The sequence below is a fragment of the Nomascus leucogenys genome, chromosome 16 (assembly GCF_006542625.1).
Source record: "Nomascus leucogenys isolate Asia chromosome 16, Asia_NLE_v1, whole genome shotgun sequence".
Classification (NCBI taxonomy): domain Eukaryota; kingdom Metazoa; phylum Chordata; class Mammalia; order Primates; family Hylobatidae; genus Nomascus; species Nomascus leucogenys.
In genome coordinates this window covers 51,434,844-51,455,994 of record NC_044396.1, presented here as the reverse complement: position 1 = coordinate 51,455,994, position 21,151 = coordinate 51,434,844, and the positions used below count along the sequence as shown (strand labels likewise).

The 21,151-nt window shown below is 34.0% G+C and overlaps 1 protein-coding gene across 3 annotated transcripts in view; it reads right to left on the bottom strand.

Annotated features, from left to right (window-relative positions):
* VPS13B (vacuolar protein sorting 13 homolog B) overlaps positions 1-21,151 on the bottom strand; it is an 891,476-nt gene that overhangs the window by 555,239 nt on the left and 315,086 nt on the right. The gene's annotated exons all lie outside the window — the stretch shown is intronic.

Here is a 21,151-nt window from a genome sequence, read left to right as displayed (position 1 = left end):
TTGTTGTGCAATGTTATGGTTCCCTTTCTGTAAAACATTATTTTTAGTGACCTAAATAAAGCCTGCCTTGTTTGAAAAAAACTGGAAAAAAAAAACTGACGTGGTTTGGATCTGTGTCTCCACCAAATCTCATGTCAAACTGTAATCTCCAGTGTTGGAGGTGGGGCCTGGTGGGAGGTGACTGGATCATGGGATGGATTTCTCATGAATGGTTTAGTGCCATCCCCTTGTGTACTGTCTTCATGATAATGAGTGAGTTCTCATGAGATCTGGTCATTTAAAAGTGTGTAGCACTCCCCCTCCATTCTCTCTTGCTCCTACTCCACCTCCACCTTCCCCCATGATTTTAAGCTTCCTGAGGCCTCCCTAGAAGTCAACCAGATGCCAGCATCATGTTGCTGTACAGCCTACTGTGAGCCAATCAAACCTCTATTCTTTATAAGTTACCCAGTCTCAGGTATTTCTTTATAGCAATGCAAGAATGACCTAATACAAAAACTCTTCCAAACTTAATATTAAATAAATGTTCAAAAGAATACAAATAGCAAACAAACCAAAACATGCAAAACAATATGAAATTTAAATATTTTTAAAATGATACATATATATGTACATATATATGTGTATATATATATATATATATATATATATATATATATATATACTAAAAGTATTTACAGGCACAGGAATAATAATCACTAACTTTAGAATAGTGTCCAACTCTGATATGGTGAAACAGGAGAAAGATCATCATGAGGAAATTAAAAAACTGACTTTCTTTTTGATCTGTAATACTCATTATATTATTCTCTATTTATATGTCTGATATACCTCATAATAAAAAAGAAAAGAAATAACCACTGATCTACCACAGATAGAGTGGGAGAATACATGTCTTCCTGTATGTAATGGCCCTCATTATTAATCAAAGATGCTAAAATTTTATCATGGTAACAACCTCTGTTAATTAATAAAAAATATAAGAATGTCTAAGCTTCAAAACAATAAAATTCTGCACATATAAACGATTGAGAGGCACTGAATTTCAAAATAATGCTTCCATGTATAAGCAACATAAGGTAACAAAATAATCTGACATTGTTTTCATTAACTGTAACATTGAATCCATTTTTATATGTCAGGCAACATAAAAGCTAAAATTAAATATAATGTGCTTAGAATAGGCTTTATTTAACAAGTGAATCACATACCGTCGAAACTGTCAATTCTTAGAACTCACATCTTATTTTCTCAGTAAGTATAATTGTATAAATTTTGAAATATAAATATATCCTTAGAGAAAAACATTCTGTGGGTACCCTAACAGATTATACAAAGAAGAAAATGGAATGTAGTACGTAAGAAATAAGTACAAAAGCCTCATGAGAAAAAGACCTAAAAAAATGATGAGATACACCATGTTCAAGGATTAAAGACTCAATATTATCAAAATGTCCATTTTGTTCCTCAAGATTATCTACAAATTCAATGAAACCCCAATCAAAATTCTAATAGGTGTTTTTAATAGAAACTGACCTATTGATAATAAAATATAGAGAGAAAACAAAAAACATAGAGTAGTTTATATAATCTTTTTAAATAGCAAAATTAGAGGACTCATATTACCTGATTCAAAGATTTGGTATATAGCCCCAGCAAACAAGACCATGGTAACTAGCATGACCATGGACAAACAGATTAAAAAACCAGAACAGAATTCCAGAAATAAAATCATGCATATGTTGTCTATTGATTTTCAACAAACATGCCAGGGCACTGAATGGGGAAAGTCTTTTCAACACATGATGCTTTAATAATTGGATAAATAAATGAGAAAAAAATCCAAAAACTTGATCTCTACCTCACAACTATTTATAAAAGCTGATTTTTTGAATCATAGAATTAAAAGTAAAAGCTAAACTATAAGGCTTTTAGAGGAAAATATAGAAGGATATCCTGGATTTCTTAGAGAAGTCAAAAAAAGCACTAATCATAAAGCACTAATCATTAAAAAATTGATAAATGTGATTTTACCAAGGTTTAAAAATTTTATTCTTTGTAAAACATTGTTATGAAAAAGAAAAAACAAAGAAAAGACTAAGAAAATATATTACCCACACATACAGCTGACCTGTATTCAGAATATATAAGGAACTCTTAAAATTCAATTAAAGACAAACCATTAACATAAAATGGGCAAAAGACCTTCAAGTCTTTTAAGACACTTCACAAAGGAAGGTATCTGAAATGCCAAAAGGATGAAAAGATTATTATTATTAGTTACCGAGAAATACAAATTAAAACAAGAATGAGATATCATTTCAAACTTAGTAAAACAGATAAAATGACTACACCTAATATTGGCAAAGATATGAATGGAACAATGTCATTCTCGTTGTAACACACATTGTTGGTGGGAGTGTTAAGTCATATAACTACTTGGAAAAAAAGTCTAGTAGTTTTTTATAAAGTTAAACATACAACTACCTTATAATAACAATTCCACTTCTAAATATGTATGCAATAGAAATGACAATGTATGTCCACAAAAGGTTTGTAAAAGAATGTTAAAGCAGGTTTAAACACAATAACCACAAAAAAGAAACAATACAGAAGTCCATCAATAGTAGAATGAAGAAGTAAACTGTACTGTATCCATACAATGGAATACTATCTAGCAATTAAAAACAATAAACTACCGATATACACAAGACAAACGATTTCAAAAACATTGTGTAAAACACTAGACACTGATACATACATATATACATCCAGAGAATTATTCTGAGTGAAAAAAGCCAATCCCAGAAAGGTTATATATTACATGACTATTTACGTAACATTTTTGAAATGACAAAATTGGAGACATAGAGATATTAGTAGATGCCAGTGGTTAAGACTTGGAGTTAGAGTGGATGGTGAGGAGGAAGCAGAAGGAAAGTAGATGTGGACTTAAAAGGGTAATACAAGGGATTCTTACAGTCATGAGACTATTTTGTATCTTGACTATGGTGGTAGGTACATGAATCTACATACGTGATAAAACTACATATAATTAAATACAATCAAACACAAATGAATACCAGTAAAGCAGGGGAAATCTGAACAAGATCTATGTATTGTATCAATGTCAGTATCCTGGTCGGGGTGTTATAATTTCGTAAAACGTTATCATTAAGGAAAACTGAGAAGAAGATACATAGGATCCTTCTGTGTTATTTCGTACAACTGCATGTGAATCTACATAATTATCTCAAAAGAAAATATTTAATTAAAAGAAAGTAAAGTTTAAAAATCACTATATATGTGGCCTCTACTTTTCATGCACATCTTTCTCCAAAAACAGATTTCCTGGGCATTAATTTTACATGTCCCTGGCCCCCTTCAGATAAAAACAATTTTAAAATTTAAGAATAATGTTACATTTCTAAATGTCAGATTCTCGTCTAAAATACATAAACTCTACAAAAATTCAAACTCTCACTACAAAGCTGCCAGTAACCTAATACTATTTAAATAGACAAAGTATTATTATTTAAAAAGATTTCTGATACTTACATGTCTGAAGAATTATGATTACTCCCTCATGTAGATAAAGCACTATCTGAAGTCTAAGCTCTTCTCTAAGTAGGGCTTGGAATCATTTTTCTACTTCATCATTAAGAAAAATAAGCAACACTATTATATTTGACCACCCTGATATAAAAAAACATGTGAGCCAACTTTTTTTCCTGTCCTATCAACATGAGATTAATGCAATACCAGTAGAATTTCAACATAAATAAATGGACAAAAAAGTGTTATTAGAAGCCTGATATTTAAAAAGTTTAGAATTCATATGGGAAATTTAGAAGAAATTTTATTAGGGAGAGTCTGGAAGAAAATGAATAAAGTCTCTTAATCTAAAACTTTCATCTTGTTTTCTGTATTGTGCTTTTAAGGATGTTCTGAAGAATAGCCTATGACTGTACATAAAGCACTGAACTGAGGATTCAGAGTAAGTGTAACATTTACTTTACAAGTAAATTACCGTAAACATCCTTTCCACACCGTACCTCTTGGGACACTCAGAGAATGTACTGAATTAACTCTTCAGAATATATAAAAGAATATTTTATTTGATCTAAAACACTTGAACAAAAAAAATTAACTGTTCTCTTACTTGCATAAAGTGGCCATATATTAAAAGATTAATATAGTAACTATAAATCTTAACATTAATTCCTGATTTTTCTATTTCCTTGCAAATATTTGGGACTTGTTAAAAATAATCATTTAATCCAATTATCTCAGTTTACTATTTAGTCATTTTCTTTATGAACCACAAGACAAATACTGAAAAAATGTAAGTCACAGTCTATTATTTAAATGATCCAATGAGTCCTTACACTGAGTTCACCTAATATAGTTCTGGATGTCAGAACATAAGACTGGCCAAATTTCTATCTGATTTATCAATATGTTATAAGAAATCCCATTAAATTCATAATTTTCTACAATAAATAAAAACAAAGCTCTATTCTATGTTGCTGGAGCAGCCAAAATGTTGTTACAAAGATGCTCAAATTTCTGAAAAAATGATTTTGAGATAAATTTTTTAAAAATTCCTTGAACAAAACAGAATTTATGCTATACTGTGTTAAGTATTCCTTTATCTTAAATTACTAAAGTTATCCCTATGCAGTTACAATGTTGAACTCCAAATACAATTTCTTGTCAACCACCTATAAAATGCTGTAAGATCATGCAATGTATTCTTCTGTCTCATGTAAACATGCAATACTTTAAATTAAATTCCATTATTTTTGCAGCAGCTTTCAGATTTCACTTCTGACCTTAAATTTTACAATTTAACCTACACCAAACATCACCAAAGTCAAAACGTAATAAGAAGTTTACTATATTGATTTGTACAAAAATGCACAAATGCAACCTACATATTTCATACGTTGTTAACATAACTAACCAACCGGCCCTTACAGGTTATATTTTAATTTTTTTCTTGATTTACTAGTAAAGTATCACTTTTTTAGCAATTCAGAATTTTAAAATTGATATTCCAATTCAACTACTAGTGGCGTTTATGCTAATGAGAACATAAGTCTATTTAAATGTTCTTTATAAAGGGATCTTGGCTGCCCTACAGCTCTAAACTGCAAGATTCTAGAAGTAGTCTATAAGTAGTGTTGCTACACAGGCTGACAGTTCTATGGTCATTTACCTGTCAATGTAGTAGCTACTGTAGTAAATGACTAGTGAGTAACGCAATGACAAGCAACACCACTTAAAATGAACAGGTTGATCCCTTAAGTAAGGTTTTCTAAGCACTTTATAGGACCAGTGCATTATTTAAAAACAACCACAACAAGTAAATTGCCAGCATTGTTCATTTAAGTTTAAATTTTCTTCTATAGGTCTCATTCTCTGCCACAAACCAGGTGAGTAAGAGTTTAGTGGAATCAGGCATCCTTATTCTGAAAAGAATATTAAAAAATCAGAGGAAATTCAATGGATATTTCATAAAATTATCTACGATTAAAGAATCTGAAAGCATCTTAATGTATATGAGAATGAAGCTGAAAGGTGAAGGAGCAATTCTTACCAGGAATACAAGGAATTTTCTTTAAGAGACTCAACTTCACCTAATACTCTAATGCAATAAAAAACTAAATTAATCCTAAATTGCCTTAAGACAAAGGGAGACAAAAGAAATAAAATTTTGCTTAATGGCTTTAGATACTAAAAAAATGTTACCATGGGTACTTAGAGAGTCTCTACAAGCCACTAAGAAACAAGATATTGATAGTTTCAGTTCTGGTTGAAGACAATGACTAGATCAAATAACTTCTTGAGGTAGCCAGTGGTACCACTATAACGTCCTTCTAATCCTCCACTTTTCAACCCAGCACTCCATTATCCCACAACTTAGAAGGTAAGAAAAAATTAAAATATAGATGGTAAGTGCTTAGATAAACAAAATTGAGGAAGAAAAGGGGAACACTTAGGAAACAATTAATTCAGGCTAGGAGTAGGGGTGAGGGAAGACAGGGAGAAGATAACAGAAGGAATAATGCATGAGCTTTAGGTCAGGGGTAAGAAACAACTATATTAAGTGATGGTCCAGAAAGTGAAATCCTGTTCTCTCACTCTGGTTCTTTATTCAGTACTTGATTAAATTCCTGAATTCTCCTTTCTCATCCAAAGTCTCAACCTCCAAATAGAAAATATTATTAAAATTACATACCCCCATCACTGGCCTCATCATTCATTCTCTATGAATGGCATAATATAACAGCAATAAGGATAATACTATTTTTAATATTATATATATGATCAAAAGTTTTAATAAGGGGTACTTTAACAGAAAACGATTCTAGTCCAGTGTGTTCTGGAATAGTTGCCCCAAAATAACTAGTCCAAATAACACGTTCAAATATTTAAAGACAATTTTAAATTCTTTTCTAAAATCCTTGGAAGACATGCCTCTCCAAATAGGCATCTCAAATGAGTTAATATATATTACAGAATAAAATATATACTCTAAAGAGTGACTCTCAAACAAGTGTGACTTTATCACCTATAGGAAATATAGCACTGTCTGGAAACATTTTTGGTTTTTACATTTCCAAGGGTGCCACTGGTATCTAGTGGGAAGAGGTCAGGGATGCTACAGAATATCCAACAATGTATGAGACAGAATTATGTGGCCCAAAATGTCATTCACGCCATTGTCAAAATACCACGTTTCAAAGGAATACTGAACACTATCATTTATTTTATCTATTTTATTTTTATTTGCTGTTAGAATCACTGTGTTGCAGTCTGTTATTAGAATCTGTCAAGATGGTAAGAATGACTTTAGTGAAATCCTAGAGGAAATATATTTGTAGGAAAAACAGAAAGATAAAGTTCACTGAGAATGCTTAGTGGTTATGTTTAATGTAATCCACTACAGCTGATGGCTCAGAAAGAAATAAGTTGCTTCAAAAATGAAACTGGCAATAACACTCAAAAAGATCAATTTTATTTACAATCTGGAATTAACAGGGTTTTTCCTCTTAAAGCAGATGGATTTCCTTGAATTACTAAAAACATTCATTGGATGTCAAGGCAAAAAAAAAAAATGTAGACATAAAATTATGATCCGCATTCCCTAAGGTGATTTTGCCAAAACAAAATATATAGACCACAATGTTCTTCCATAATACCTTAAAAATGTATCTTTTCAAAATTAATAATCTTTCATTTTACTAAACACATGCTTGAATATAAGCGTTGATTGTAATATACTATAGCTGCTTTTACTGAAATGAATCATTTTTTCAGAATATGCCCCAAACTAAAATACAGGGTTTATACCTATCAAAACAAAGCCAAGAGAAATTTTCACTCAATATGTTTCACATAAAAAGTGGAAAGACAACATTTCACAAGTCTGAATACTTTAGAAGTCTATAATCCAGAAAGAGCCCAACTGGAAGGAATCTTAGAAATCATCATGAGCTAGACTTTTCAAAAGAGGGTACTTATATATATAGGCATGTATAGTGATAAGCTAAGAAGCACTCAAATGAAAAAATAAGCACAGTAGGTCTTAGTAGATGAGCAACTTAATCTAATAACTAGGGGGAGAAGAGGTAAAACAAACAGAATGCATTGTGGAGTAGAATGTCAAACTTACAAAAATTTTTAATCTAAGAGATGTAAAGTAGATTTTCCTTTCATAGCTGCTTGCTTTGGGCTGGAATTTTCAGATGTATGAATTCACACTCTTCTTCTACTGCAGGGATGTAGCTGGACAAATTGAGAGCTCTTCAGAAGATATCAAAGAATATTTTGATTTAAAACACTCAAACTGACTGAAAAAATTAACTGCTTCTTTATTTGCATAAAATAGCCATTTTATAAAAAGACCAACATAGTAGCAAAAATCTTAACTTGATCAACTCCTGATTTTTCTATCTCCTTGCAAATACTTGAAACTTGTTAAAAGTTATCTTACCCAATCATCTCAGGTTTAAAATTTAGCTATCTTCTCCTACAAGACACCTATATCACCAAAGTTGGAAACAGAGAGTATCCAGGTCCCACTAAACCTTTCAAGTTGCCATTTGTCCTTGCTTCCCTACTTCATATCTGTTTTCCCAGCTCAACTTCCTGCCTTGCTGACCTCAGGTGACAGCAGCAAACACAAAAGTAATAGTTCCTACAGAATTTTTTTAAAACTCCCACAATTGAGTATGGAGAAATCTTTATAATAAACCCTTTCTATCAGCAGTCCCGAACCATTTGGTACCAGGGACAGGTTTTGTGGAAGACAATTTTACCACGGACTTGGTTCGGGGATGGCGATTGTTTCAGGATGAAACCGTTCCACCTCACATCATCAGACATTAGATTCTCATGAGGAGCGTGCAGCCTAGATCTCTTGCATGCGCAGTTCACAATGGGGTTTGCGCTCCTAGGAGAATCTAATGCCGCAGCTGATCTGACATGAGATGGAGTACAGGCAGTAATGCTCACTAACCCACCACTAACCTGCTATGCAGCCTGGTTCCTAATAGATCATGGAACCATTCTGGCCCATGGCCAAGGGATCAGGGACTTCTGCTTTAAAAGTATATCTCCTAGTGGTTCTGCTTCTCTAATTAAACCTTGACTGATAGAGAATTTCTGTAAGGTATATTTTATGTATTGTTTGAGAATATTCTGTTACATTATAAATCAAGAAAAACAGGATAAGACTCATAAGAAATGTTAACCATAGATAGTAAACTAGCATCTTATGAGATACAGATAGAAATCATACAAAGTGTGAGTAACCAAAGTAGCTTATGAAACAGTAGAGATCATAAAATGTGTTAAACATAGAGGGTAAGTTAGTCATCTGTAAAGTGGGCAGGGGATACATAAACATTCCATGCAACCAGATTCAGATAGTGTGGTCTTTCCCATCCACTTATACAGTATCCAAAGTGTGTTGACTGCCCTATCTCTAGTCTCTTGCCTGTACTTTGTGTTCTAATTAACCCCATGTGCTCTTTCCATCCCACCTGTATAATATCTTATGTGTGTTGACTGCTCTATCTCTCTCCCCATGCTTCTACCTTGTGTCTGATTAATCTTGATTGTGCTCTGATGCAAATTTTTGTATTTATTTGACTGGCTAGCTGCCATTTATTTGACTGGCTACCTATATTAATTATTAATATATTAAATCTAAATACTACATTAATGTAAATTCCATCTTGAAAGTGAAATCCCAAATAAAATCACTGTTCTTTAATAATATTTGGTTAGTCATTGGTAAACTTCAAAATTCAAATTGAATTGGGCTGACTCAATTTCCTGCAGTTGCCATTCTACCCAATTAGGTTGACTGCAATTCTGTATTTCTTCTTAATGTAAGACACCATCAATCATGACACACAATTATTTTACATGTACATAGAATTGGAAGACCCAAGGGGTACACCTTTGTTTAAGATTAAAGAGAAAAACTCTTCGAAGTAGATAGAAATAGGAAGAAAACTCATAAACTAATCTTTGTACTAGGTGGAGGGTAGGGGAAGAAATCTCGTAAAATTGAAACCAAAACCCAGTATTAACAATTACAGCAGTCTAAATTCACACTATCAGTGAAATCCAAAAATCATCTAACAACTTAATTCAAAGTGGTCTCATGTGTCTCAGATGACTGCCAGAGGCAAACACAAACTCCCTCTATCGGAGCTGAACTTCAACTGAGGCCAGTAGTAAGAGGCCATTTATTTTCAGAAAAGTTAAAGCATGAAAAAAGTATCTCAAAATTGATAAAATAAATTGTGATAAATGATATATTTGTAGGAGACTAACAAATACATGAAATTTATTAATATGCAGGGATGGCTGGGCATGGTGGTTCATGTCTATAATCCCAGCACTTTTGGAGGCTGAGGTGGGCAGATCGCTTGAGCTCTCGAGTTCAAGACCAGCTTGGGCAATGTGGCAAAACCTCGTCTCTACAAAAAATACAAAAATTAGCAGGGCAGGAGAGCCTGGGAGGCAGAGGTTGCAGTGAGCTGAGATTGCGCCACTAGGCAACAGAGCAAGATTCTGTCTCAAAAAAAAAAAAAAAAAAGCTACCTAGAGATGATGGATAGAAATTCTGCCTTATTTCAAATTATCTAATTTTTTCATAAACTACTTACTTACCAATTAGACAAATTCACATAAAGAAGAGGACATTGTTTAAGCTCTCCCTAAGCTTAGAATACAGTTGGGAAATAAGATACACATATCAAACATAAAATGTAACTAACACAAATTTATTCACTCAATATATATACTGAGTACCTGTTGCACATGCCTGTCTTTTCAAGCAGGGTTCCTCATCTAAACCACAAAGCACAGAAAATTATTTGAGTCACTATCTTCCCAATTCTTCCACTACAATATATTATTGTTTTTCTATGCACAGAATAGAAGGAAATGCAGTAAGAAATTGCCAAGAGGGAAAACTGTAGAGTAAGAAATAATTTTTGTTTGCAATAAACTGGTTACAAGGGTATGTAAGTAAACCAATCATTAAGGTACAGCTTTGGGAGTATTGAGAAATGACCCCCAAAAAACATATCCTATGGAAAACAAATAAATAATTTAATCAAGGCAAACATCTAAAGAAGAAAATCTATTTTGGTTGAGATACTAAGGGCTGTAAAAGGAATGCATGATTTAATCATTTGGAATGTAGATACAAAGGGATAAAATAAAAAGTATTATAAGAGTTGATAGGCATTTATATAAAGACCTAAACAGGAAATTACCTGATACTTGAAAGCTGATTTGTCTGTTTCTTCCCAAAAGTGATCTTTTCTCTAAGAGGAACTAACAAAAACATCTTGACTAGGTCCTTGCCAATCATGGAAAATAATGTTAAGGGAACTAAATAATAACTCTCCCCTGAGATGCCAGATTTAAGCTGATTGAGATTTTAGCTTGAGCCACAGATATACACAGATAAGAAATATACTGCTAAGGTTGCTCTGAATAATACATTTCACAAAATTGCCTTTGATGGAGAGGTACCATTTACTTAGGAGGTAGTATTCTCAAGAACAAATAACAATGAAAACAGTTTGTTTCACTAAGTTAGACAGTATATGAGCAGTTGCAAAGGATGAAACATTTGGATTTTATCTGATAGTCTGGACAATTTATAGAGAATGAGTGAAAGAAGGCAAAATTAGCAAGAAAGCAAACTATCCAACCAATTCTGTGATTGATGGTGAGAAGTTAGTCTAAAGCAGGGTAAGCAGAAATAAAAAGCAAAAGATGAATTTAAGAGAATCTTGGCCGAGCACAGTGGCTCATGCCTGTAATTCCAACACTTTGGGGGGCCCAGGTGAGAGAATTGCTTGAACCCAGGAGTTTGAGCCCAACCTCATCAACATATTGGAACTCTGTATTTCTTTTCTTAAAGGAGAGGATCTCAAAGAATTTTAAGACCTTTTAACTAATTGGATAAGCAGTAAAGCATAGATTAAAATATGTCATTAGCCATTTGAGAACAATAATGCTAGCCTACCTGTTCAGAACCTCAATGAAAATGAGAATGATTAAGAAAAGTGTTTTCAGATTTTATCTAAAAGATACCTTAATATGATTATACAGTGGAAGGAGAAGGAAAAGTCTTTAATTAAAAATATCAAAATATAACAATTTTTAAAACCATATATAATATTTGTAACTAGATGTAATCTACAGAACTGACTACATTATAGTAACAAGTCTTAAAATTCCCGTCAATATATAAATAATTGGTTCTTTTCTTTAGAATATAAGATTCAAGGTAATCTATACCCTTGTGCTCTATCACTTGAAATACATGATCAACAAAAACGTTGAAAACATATCTTACAATTAATACCCTTTAAATTAAACAGCTATATATATGGCTTTCAAACTTTCTTAGGAACAGGACATTTTTTCTTTTTTCAGACAAAATCTCATGGAGTAGTCCAACAAATAAATCAGAAAAAAGGGAGAGCTGCTTTGATACAATCTAGAAGCAAGTGGCCAGAACCCCAGCCCCATGAAAACTCTAAGAAATCTTTCAGCTCTGCAAGCAAAGTTTTAAAATAAAATTAAATGGGAAGAGGAACACGGTATATTGCTTTGGTCCAGTGGAATAAAATCTGCATAACTAACGCTGGAATTAAATTAGCTATCTGACTGAGGGATCAAAATATAGAAGTGGAATGGACAGTACTTAAAAGCTGAAAAGAATAAAAAGGTTAATATTTGGTTAGAGTAAATAGGTACTCAACAATTATTTACTTCAACAGTTTGAGAAAGTGAAAATTATCATGAGAGATTGTAATAGATTAATTACTTTCCCATGTTCATATCGCTACTTGGCTTCTAAGCCTAGGTTTCAGAAAGAGTTTGATCAACTGCTGAGTTTTAATGATCTCCTACTGCTTTTATCTTTTAATAAAGCTTCTGTCTACAAAGACCTCCCGCAAGAATCATGGAGTATATGAACTATAGGATTGCTCATATCTGGATGCTTGTAACTCAGCCTGCATTCATTACTTCACCCCATTAACATTCCATGCTGGGAGTCCTTTGCCAGTTTTATGAGGCGAAACCATAAAACGTCAGGTTAACAAAATCCTCACATAGCAATTTCACCTTAAAATACTGCCCGTCAAGGACTTGCTTCCAAGATATCCAATAAATCACTAACTCTATAAATCAGGTTGCAAGTCAAATAATTGCAATATTCTGTATCAGGGCACAATCAAGATTAATCAAAATACAAGCTAATCATTTAGAACCACAACCTTATTGGGGAGGAGGAATACAGCACTATGTTTTCCAGTGTACTTGGTAGCCTATCTAAGTTTTAATTGTGCTTAGATAGTAGCCTATCTAAGTTGTACTTAACTAAACCCTCTATTACTTCCATTTCCAATTATTTAGACACTTGATTTGAGATGGCATGATATAATAGAGAGCTTTGGGGATATAAACATATTGGTTCAATTCCTGGTTGTGCCAATTATTAGTTATGTGTCTTTGAGATGGTTAACAAGCCATATTGCAATATATTGCCTAAGCCTGTTTTCTCAATGCAAAAATGAAAGAATTCTTTCTTCATTGAGCTATTCCGAGCTTTTAAGGATGTAAGAAAATAAGCACCAACCATAGTGTCTGGTAATAATGTTCAATAATTGTTATTTTCCTTCCCTCTATCCTTTGTTGAGACAGAAAATGATCAACTTTCCTAAGAGTCACTGTTTAAAACTCTCTATGCTCCCTGAGAAGATTACTAAGAAATCTCTGTCTCTATAACTACCGTCATGCAGCTAAGAGTGTCATGATAGGTATGAAAGGAAAAACAAAGTGAAAGTTTGTTGTGTACACATCAGTGAACAAGTATCTATTAAATACATTCACCTGTACTTCCTCCCTTGCTCAACAGGAACGAAAGAATACAAACTGGCCAAGCCTGTCTACCCCACCCTCTAGGCTGAAGATCTCAGTTGGTCGTTCCTAGTATTTGGCTCTCTTGTGATAATTATTAAACAATGTTGGATAACTATGTCCTACGCAAGTAATTCACATTCTGATTCTGTTCTATACTTTTCTGATAAAAATTATTTGTACATCTTTTGTGACTTAGTACAGAGTGCAGAAGATAACACACATCAGAAAGAATTATCAAGGAATTAAGACAATCGTGTTTAAGAACTATACTTTATGTTTTCCTTGTGTCCTTGTTTCTATCCTAATGATGATTATTCCTTTTCTTTGCATCTATTCCAATTTCCTCAAATTTCTTTATAAATGCAGATACAAAACAGAACAGGGTAAGAAACCAAAATAAGGTTCTTGCAACAGCTAAGTCCTTGCATGTTTATACTTCCCATCTCCAGGAAAAAAATACAAAAAACTCTGACACAGACATGTGGATTGCATTCATGTTAAATTCCCAATTCAACATTTAAAGAGCAGTCACGCTGTCAATCTTATAAGCAAAATAAGTCTAATGACCAACCCTCAAATTAAAAATGTACCTTTATTTTCCTCCCTTATTCTCTTAAAGAAAGATTTGTAGAATATTTTATTATTATTATTATTATTATTATTATACTTTAAGTTTTAGGGTACATGTGCACAATGTGCAGGTTTGTTACATATGTATCCATGTGCCATGTTGGTGTGCTGCACCCATTAACTCATCATTTAGCATTAGGTATATCTCCTAATGCTGTCCCTCCCCCCTCCCCCCACCCCAATTACATTCATGCCTCCAGAGCAACATAAAGAGCAGCAGCATATTCTTGAGTTCTTGAAAACAAATGGAATCTCTATTCAGGAAAAAAAAGTACTAGCCTTAATTAAGTGAAAATATTAGTGATCTAGTAAAGCCTAAATCTAGCAACTCAGTCTAATCTTACTAACTGAATACATTTTCATAGAGCATTTATACATTTTAATGATGCAGTTAGCTCTGAAGTGTTCCATGAAAAAGGTGGCTATTTTGCTCTATACTATTAGTAAACAGCAGTCAATTACAAATGGGTCTAGGAAAAGAACAAAATTACACAAAGGAAAAGGCAAAAGCAAGGGCACAAACAACAAGGTTGCTCATCTGAAGGATACAACTAAAGGAACACAGGGGCTTTGGCCAGTGAGCAAATAAGCATCTAATTTTATTGTACTCTCTAACACCTAATAGCAGCTTGTTTGGCTTCCTATAATAATTGTGACACAAAAGGCAAAAATAGCCTTCCCAGGAATTTACATTTTGATACAACTAAAAGAAAACAAAAGTCTCACTTTCATTCCCACAGTCTTAGTTTTGGAACCTTTTAATTTCCAAAGAGATAGAAATGAGATTGAAGACAACTAAATAAGTATTATGTTTAAATCACAATGTTTTCAATATCCCATAACACATTTCTCATATAGTAGGAATTAAATGATTCATAAGCTTACTAAGCAAAATAATGTTATGTTCAAGTAAAGTAAAATTACAAATGTTATTCAAATACAAATTTAAAATTCACCTTCTCAGACTTGGAAATGAATAAATCATTTCTCTGATGTATTTACATTTTTAAGAAATAATTACCAGAGAATGGATAAAAATATGGTTTAAACTTTTATTAGGAAAAATATCATGTCCCTTATCTGATATAGTCATCTATATTAATTATTTAAGCACATTCGAAAATTTGGAGTAGGCCAGGCACGATGGCTCATGCCTGTAATCCCAACACTATGGGAGGCTGAGGCAGGCGAATCACTTAAGGTCAGGAGGTCGAGACCAGCCTGGCCAACACAGTGAAACCCCGTCTCTACAAAAATGCAAAAATTAGCTGGGCATGGTGATGCCACCAGTAATCCTGGCTGCTCAGGAGGCTGAGGCAGGAGAATCGCTTGAACCTGGGAGGCAGAGGCTGCGGGAGCCGAAATCACGCCACTGCACTCCAGCTTGGGCCACAGAGCAAGACTCTGTCTCAAAAAAAAAAAGAAAAAGAAAAAAGAAAGAAAGTTGTGAGTAAAAATACCGTCAGCTTCTAAACCAACCTAAAATCATCTGAGCCAATCTAAACTATAACCTGAAAGTTTTTTAGTAATTTATAGAATGTTCCAGAATCTGACTTTGGTACTACAGTCTGTAACTGACAATAGTTACTTTTCTTGTGGAGTGACTGAATATTTAAAAAGACAATTGTTGGTAAATCAAATGAATGCTAAATATTTGTTTAGTTTTAAAGATTTCAGCACACACTGGCTCAAAACCAAACTAAAACTGAGTAACCAAAGGTCAAAGGCAAGCAGATTTGCCAAAGCAGCAATGCCTGACCCAAAGGTGACCTGGAAGAATAAAAAGAAGAGAAAGTAGGTAGAAAATTTTAGCTTGTTCACACTGTGAATATCAAAGCAAAGTGACTGCTTTAAAAACTCTTATTCATAATGATCATCATATATTTGAGTTAAAATTTTAACAAACATCTATTTGGGAAAAAATACTTGTAAGGTTCACCATTCTGTAAAACACAAAGCAGCATTTACAGTTTAAATGCTTTCTCTGTCAAATAAATGACAATTTACAAAGGAAAACTAGGGGTCCCTTCTAACATTTTCAAAGTAATAAGTCGCATTAAAATTGCCAAAAGTAACTATTTATCTTACATTAGTAAATGGTTTGAATCATCTAAGATTAAAATTAAACAAGTAACAGAACAAAGATAGCAAATATTTACTAAGAAAACAAAATATATCAACATTAATTGGCCGAAATCACAGGAAGAGTAAAAAGAAAATTGAAGAGGAAGAAATTACTGATGTTGTGTTTTAAACATTAGTGTAACAAAGATCAGGATTCCCAGGAGAAGGGAGGTCCTTGGTCTTTTACATAGCCCCCACTATCCATCCTGACATTAGCAAAACAATATAAATAAATAAGAAAAAATATCAGGATTCTGGGAAATTAGTGTGCTTATTAAGGCAGGCCTTATCCCATAAATCCCTTTTAAATGTAAAGCAAACCATCATATTCTAATTTAATAAGGTCTTAGAAACTGAAGGCCACAATTCCAAAGAACAAGCATTCTCAGCTAAGATTCACAAGTTCTAAAACATTGAAAGGAAAGACACAGATGATAGACATGGTGCCTATTATAAACAATCACTCCCTCTCATGCTTTTAATATTGGAACAGAGTGTGACATATAGGAGTTAAATAACAAGAGTAAGCACGTTATTTATTAAGTGTCTACTAGTGATGAAAAAGTGGTGAATAAAAGAGATATAGTCCCATCCCATATGAAGCACATGTCAGGTACCTAAAATACATTATATTATTTAATCCATAAAACAACTCTGTGAGATATTATCATCCCAGTTTTCCAGATAGGAAACTAAGACTGTAAAAGGTTGATTATCTTGTCCAAAACCTCAGTAAGAAGGCAGTAAGTAGAAGAAATAATAATCAAATCAAAGACTATGACTCTTCCCTGTAGACTTTCTCTTTGTTCTACAGACAGTCAATTCTATATGAAAGTTGCACCACACTCTGGGGGCATTTTTTAAAAATTAGTGTTTCTGGTTGTCACAATGATTAGGAGACAGTACTGACATTAACCATCAACCAAGAATAATGAAGTTGTTTAATGCCTAAAACAATCCTTTTACAACAAAGAATAGTTGTACATCCCAAACAATTTTGAAATATTCTCCCAGACTTCCATGTAAGTTAAAAACCTGTAGATAATTACTTGAATTTAGACTCTAACTCAACTTTACATCTACACACAAAGCAGTTTTCACCCACTTTTAATAGACCCAGAAAGTTCCAGAAATCTCTCTCTCAGCAATATAGGAGAAAATTTTATATCATTTCGCATTTGACAAAGACATGTTTACCACTTTAGAAAATCACATCACTCGTGGCTATTTCATTTGAGGACTTTCATTGCCAATATGCAACACATATACACAGGCAAGACTTGTAACTGTCCCAGTACAATACATGTGGCAGGCTGAGTATCTTACCTGAACACCTCATCTCATGTCTTCAAATCTAGTTACGCTCTAAATATAAAAATGTGTGCTTCTATTATAAATTACTTTCCTTTTATTTCTCCCTTAATAAGATTATATTATATAGATTTATTCATAAATCATAAGCTTAGGAAAGTACAATTATGAATTTTATTTCAAGATAGTAAAGAGACATAAGAAAATACATGTTATAAAAAAGGGTATTAGATTTGATAGGGTTGAGAGCTACTACATTACATCATTATGCCCCTAATTTTAATAACAACTAGACTTTCTTTGGCCTTAAAATAACACACCTGAACAATCTCAGTAATAAGACCCTTCTCTCATAAAGAAATCCATGTAGGGCGGGTGTGGTGGCTCATGCCTGTAATCCCAGCACTTTGGGAGGCTGAGGCAGGTGGATCACGAGGTCAGGAGTTTAAGATCAGCCTGGCCAGCATGGTGAATCCCCGTCTCTAATAAAAATACAAAAATTAGCTGCTGGGCCTGGTGGCGCGTGCCTGTAGTCCCAGCTATTCAGGAGGCTGAGGCAGGAGAATCGTTTGAACCCAGGAGGTGCAGATTGCAGTGAACTGAGATCGTGCCACTGCACTCTAGCCTGGGTGACAGAATGAGACTCCATCCCCAAAATAAAAAAAAAAAATAATCATAAGTCTATGTAAGTTACTCTCAATGACAGGATATTTTCTTATATCGAAGTTTCTAACTCCATAATTTAAATTTGTTTATTCTTTTCTTTGTCTTAAAATGAGATCTACCATACAGGACAGGAATAGATAAACTGGAAGTACCATAAAGAGGCTATATTTTTTATCACTGGAATTTATTCATCAATCTCTCTCTTTTACATACCATATTACCCAGTAAGTATTCAATGAATATTTGTTTACAGAATAATTGCACAGCATTGTTATTCAATATCAGTATGCTCATGAACTGAATAAGCACATCAACCATTTTATGAATGCTTGCTACTCAAAATAGTCTTTTGATTGTTTATATACGCTCAAATATTACCCCATCCAATACGAAAATTCAAAAGAATGCTTAATTTGCAAAGGCAGTAAATTAGGGCAAGAACACAAAAAGAATGCTTAATTTGCAAAGGCAGTAAATTAGGGCAAGAACACAATGGCATAAACTTAATATCTGAGTTTGAAAACTACTGTCAAGGTTTTACACGTTAACAGTAAATTAAACTTTTCTAAAGGCTCTGTAATGTTCCTAACCCCCCCAAAAAACACAGTTGGAATAAACACACACAGAGACACATATATATACATATATAAAACAGATATCCCCTATTAGCTTGTGATTTTATAGTACCTTAGTGCATGCACCTACATTCATGAGAAAATTTTTTAAAATTTATATGCTGATACATATCCTCATTAATGATGAACAAGTCCTTCAGTACCTCTCATTTCAAAGAGAAGTACCACTGTTTAAATAATAACTGAATGGTTCAGGTTCTCTAGGTCTTTATTATTATTATTATTCAAGATATTTTTACTACACCAAGGTAAATCCACATACACCTCCATACAGCATAGTGAATTTTTAGAAGTTATCACTTCAAATTAAGGGAGGACTGAGAAGAAGGAATGGTTACCCAGAGGATTTCAGTTAACCTATAATTTATTAAAAAATAAAATGAATTTTATGTCTACACACACATGCACAGACACACAAATGTATATGAAAACCTAAAATGGTGGAAATAGTAACATTATTAGACTATATTCAGTAATTGCATAGTATTATTATAAATTCCTTGTAATTTGTATGCATACTTCAAAATAGCTAGAAGAGAAGATTTTCAATGTTGTCATCACAAAGAAATGACACGTGTTTGAGGTTATGGATATGCTAACTACCCTGATTTAATCATTGCACAATGTATACATGTATTGAAACATCACACTGTACCCCATAAATAAGTACAAATAATTTAAAAAAACTTTATCTAAAGTTCAAATCCATAGCCACTCACTAAATAACCATGCAAGATATGAAACTATGTTGGCTTGCCAGATCTGGGATAACCTCAAAGACGTCTTGCTTATAAACAGAGCAAGGAATACAGTAGATGAACTCATTATAACTTTGAGCCACAAAAGATGTTCCTACAGAGGCCATTCTATGCCACCTGTGAAGCAGCCCCAAGGCTATACACCATTTCTTATAGTTGACATGCAGTTCCCTTTTAGTAAGAACATTTGTTTCTGTATTTCATAATATCAAGATTCAACATTATTTCACATATCACCAAAACAGAAAAAAAGATTCCAAAAATTGTGTGCATTAGAAAAGTGCTGCATAAAGATGGCACATCAAAGCTACTGGTATAACAGGAAATAAGAAATAAAGCCATAAGACAGGGGCTTCACAATGGCTGACTAGAGGCATCTGGTACTCGTCGCCTTCACACAGAAGAACTTAGTGAGTAATCACTCTTCAAATAGATCCTCTAAGAAAGAACAAGAGTGAGAAAAAACACAAGAAAGGAAGGAAAAAGAAGTGAGGGAGCATGCTTGACTGGGATTGGCTGCGACCCTGGAGAGGCATCCCAATGTGGAGAAACGGTCAGTGAGAAACTTCCAGCAGTCCACATTCCCCCCACAGATCCCTGTAATTCTAGTGAAGAGAGAGCACCTTGGCCCTCACAGGCCCTAAAACTAACATAGGGAGGTGCTGGGAAACCATGTAATGGCATTGCTGCAGAGAGGGCACTCGTGCCATGTCCCACACACCCTGAGGCCTAAGCAGCTACAGCATAGCACCACTTTGAGAATCCAGGTCCTACCAGATTTCATCATAACCTGGGGCCAAAAAGCCCCTACATCTCCATATCCCTATATTCCCACTGACATTCCCTGCCCTCAGCTGCCACTGAGGCTGGTTGCCACCATTAGGCCCAAAGCAAAAGCCATTGCCAGTGGCCCTGCCACTCCAAGTAGCAAAGCTACTATGCATTTAAAAGCACCCTAAGGACAGGCTATCCCACTCACATCCAACACCTGGGGTCAAAGCAGGCATTCTCCAGTTGCAAGCCTACACTACTGACACTGAAAGCAACCCTGCCTTCCAGAGCACCAGGGCCACAGCTAGCCCAACCTACGCATCCCACCAGAAAACCACCATATAATACACCCAGAATCAATACCAAAGTTCCCTAACCCAACCAAGATGACAGATACACCTTCAGGTAAAAGCCTTTCCCTATGCAAACAAATTCAAAAAATTGGAAGGAGCAAAAGTTTTACCAATGGGCAGATATCAACATAAGAACAAAAGAAACACACAAAAAAGGAAAAGAAATATGACACCTCCCAAGGAACACGATAATTCTCAAGCAACAAATTCCAATACAAAAAAACTAACCATGCGTGGTGGCAGGCGCCTGTAGTCCCAGCTACTCAGGAGGCTGAGGCAGGAGAATGGCATGAACCCAGGGGGCGGAGCTTGCAGTGAGCAGAGATCCTGCTACTGCACTCCAGCCTGGGCAACAGGGCGAGACTCCATCTCAAAAAAAAAAAAAAAAAAAAAAAAGAAATTTAAAAAATCCTGGGGAAATAATTCAGAA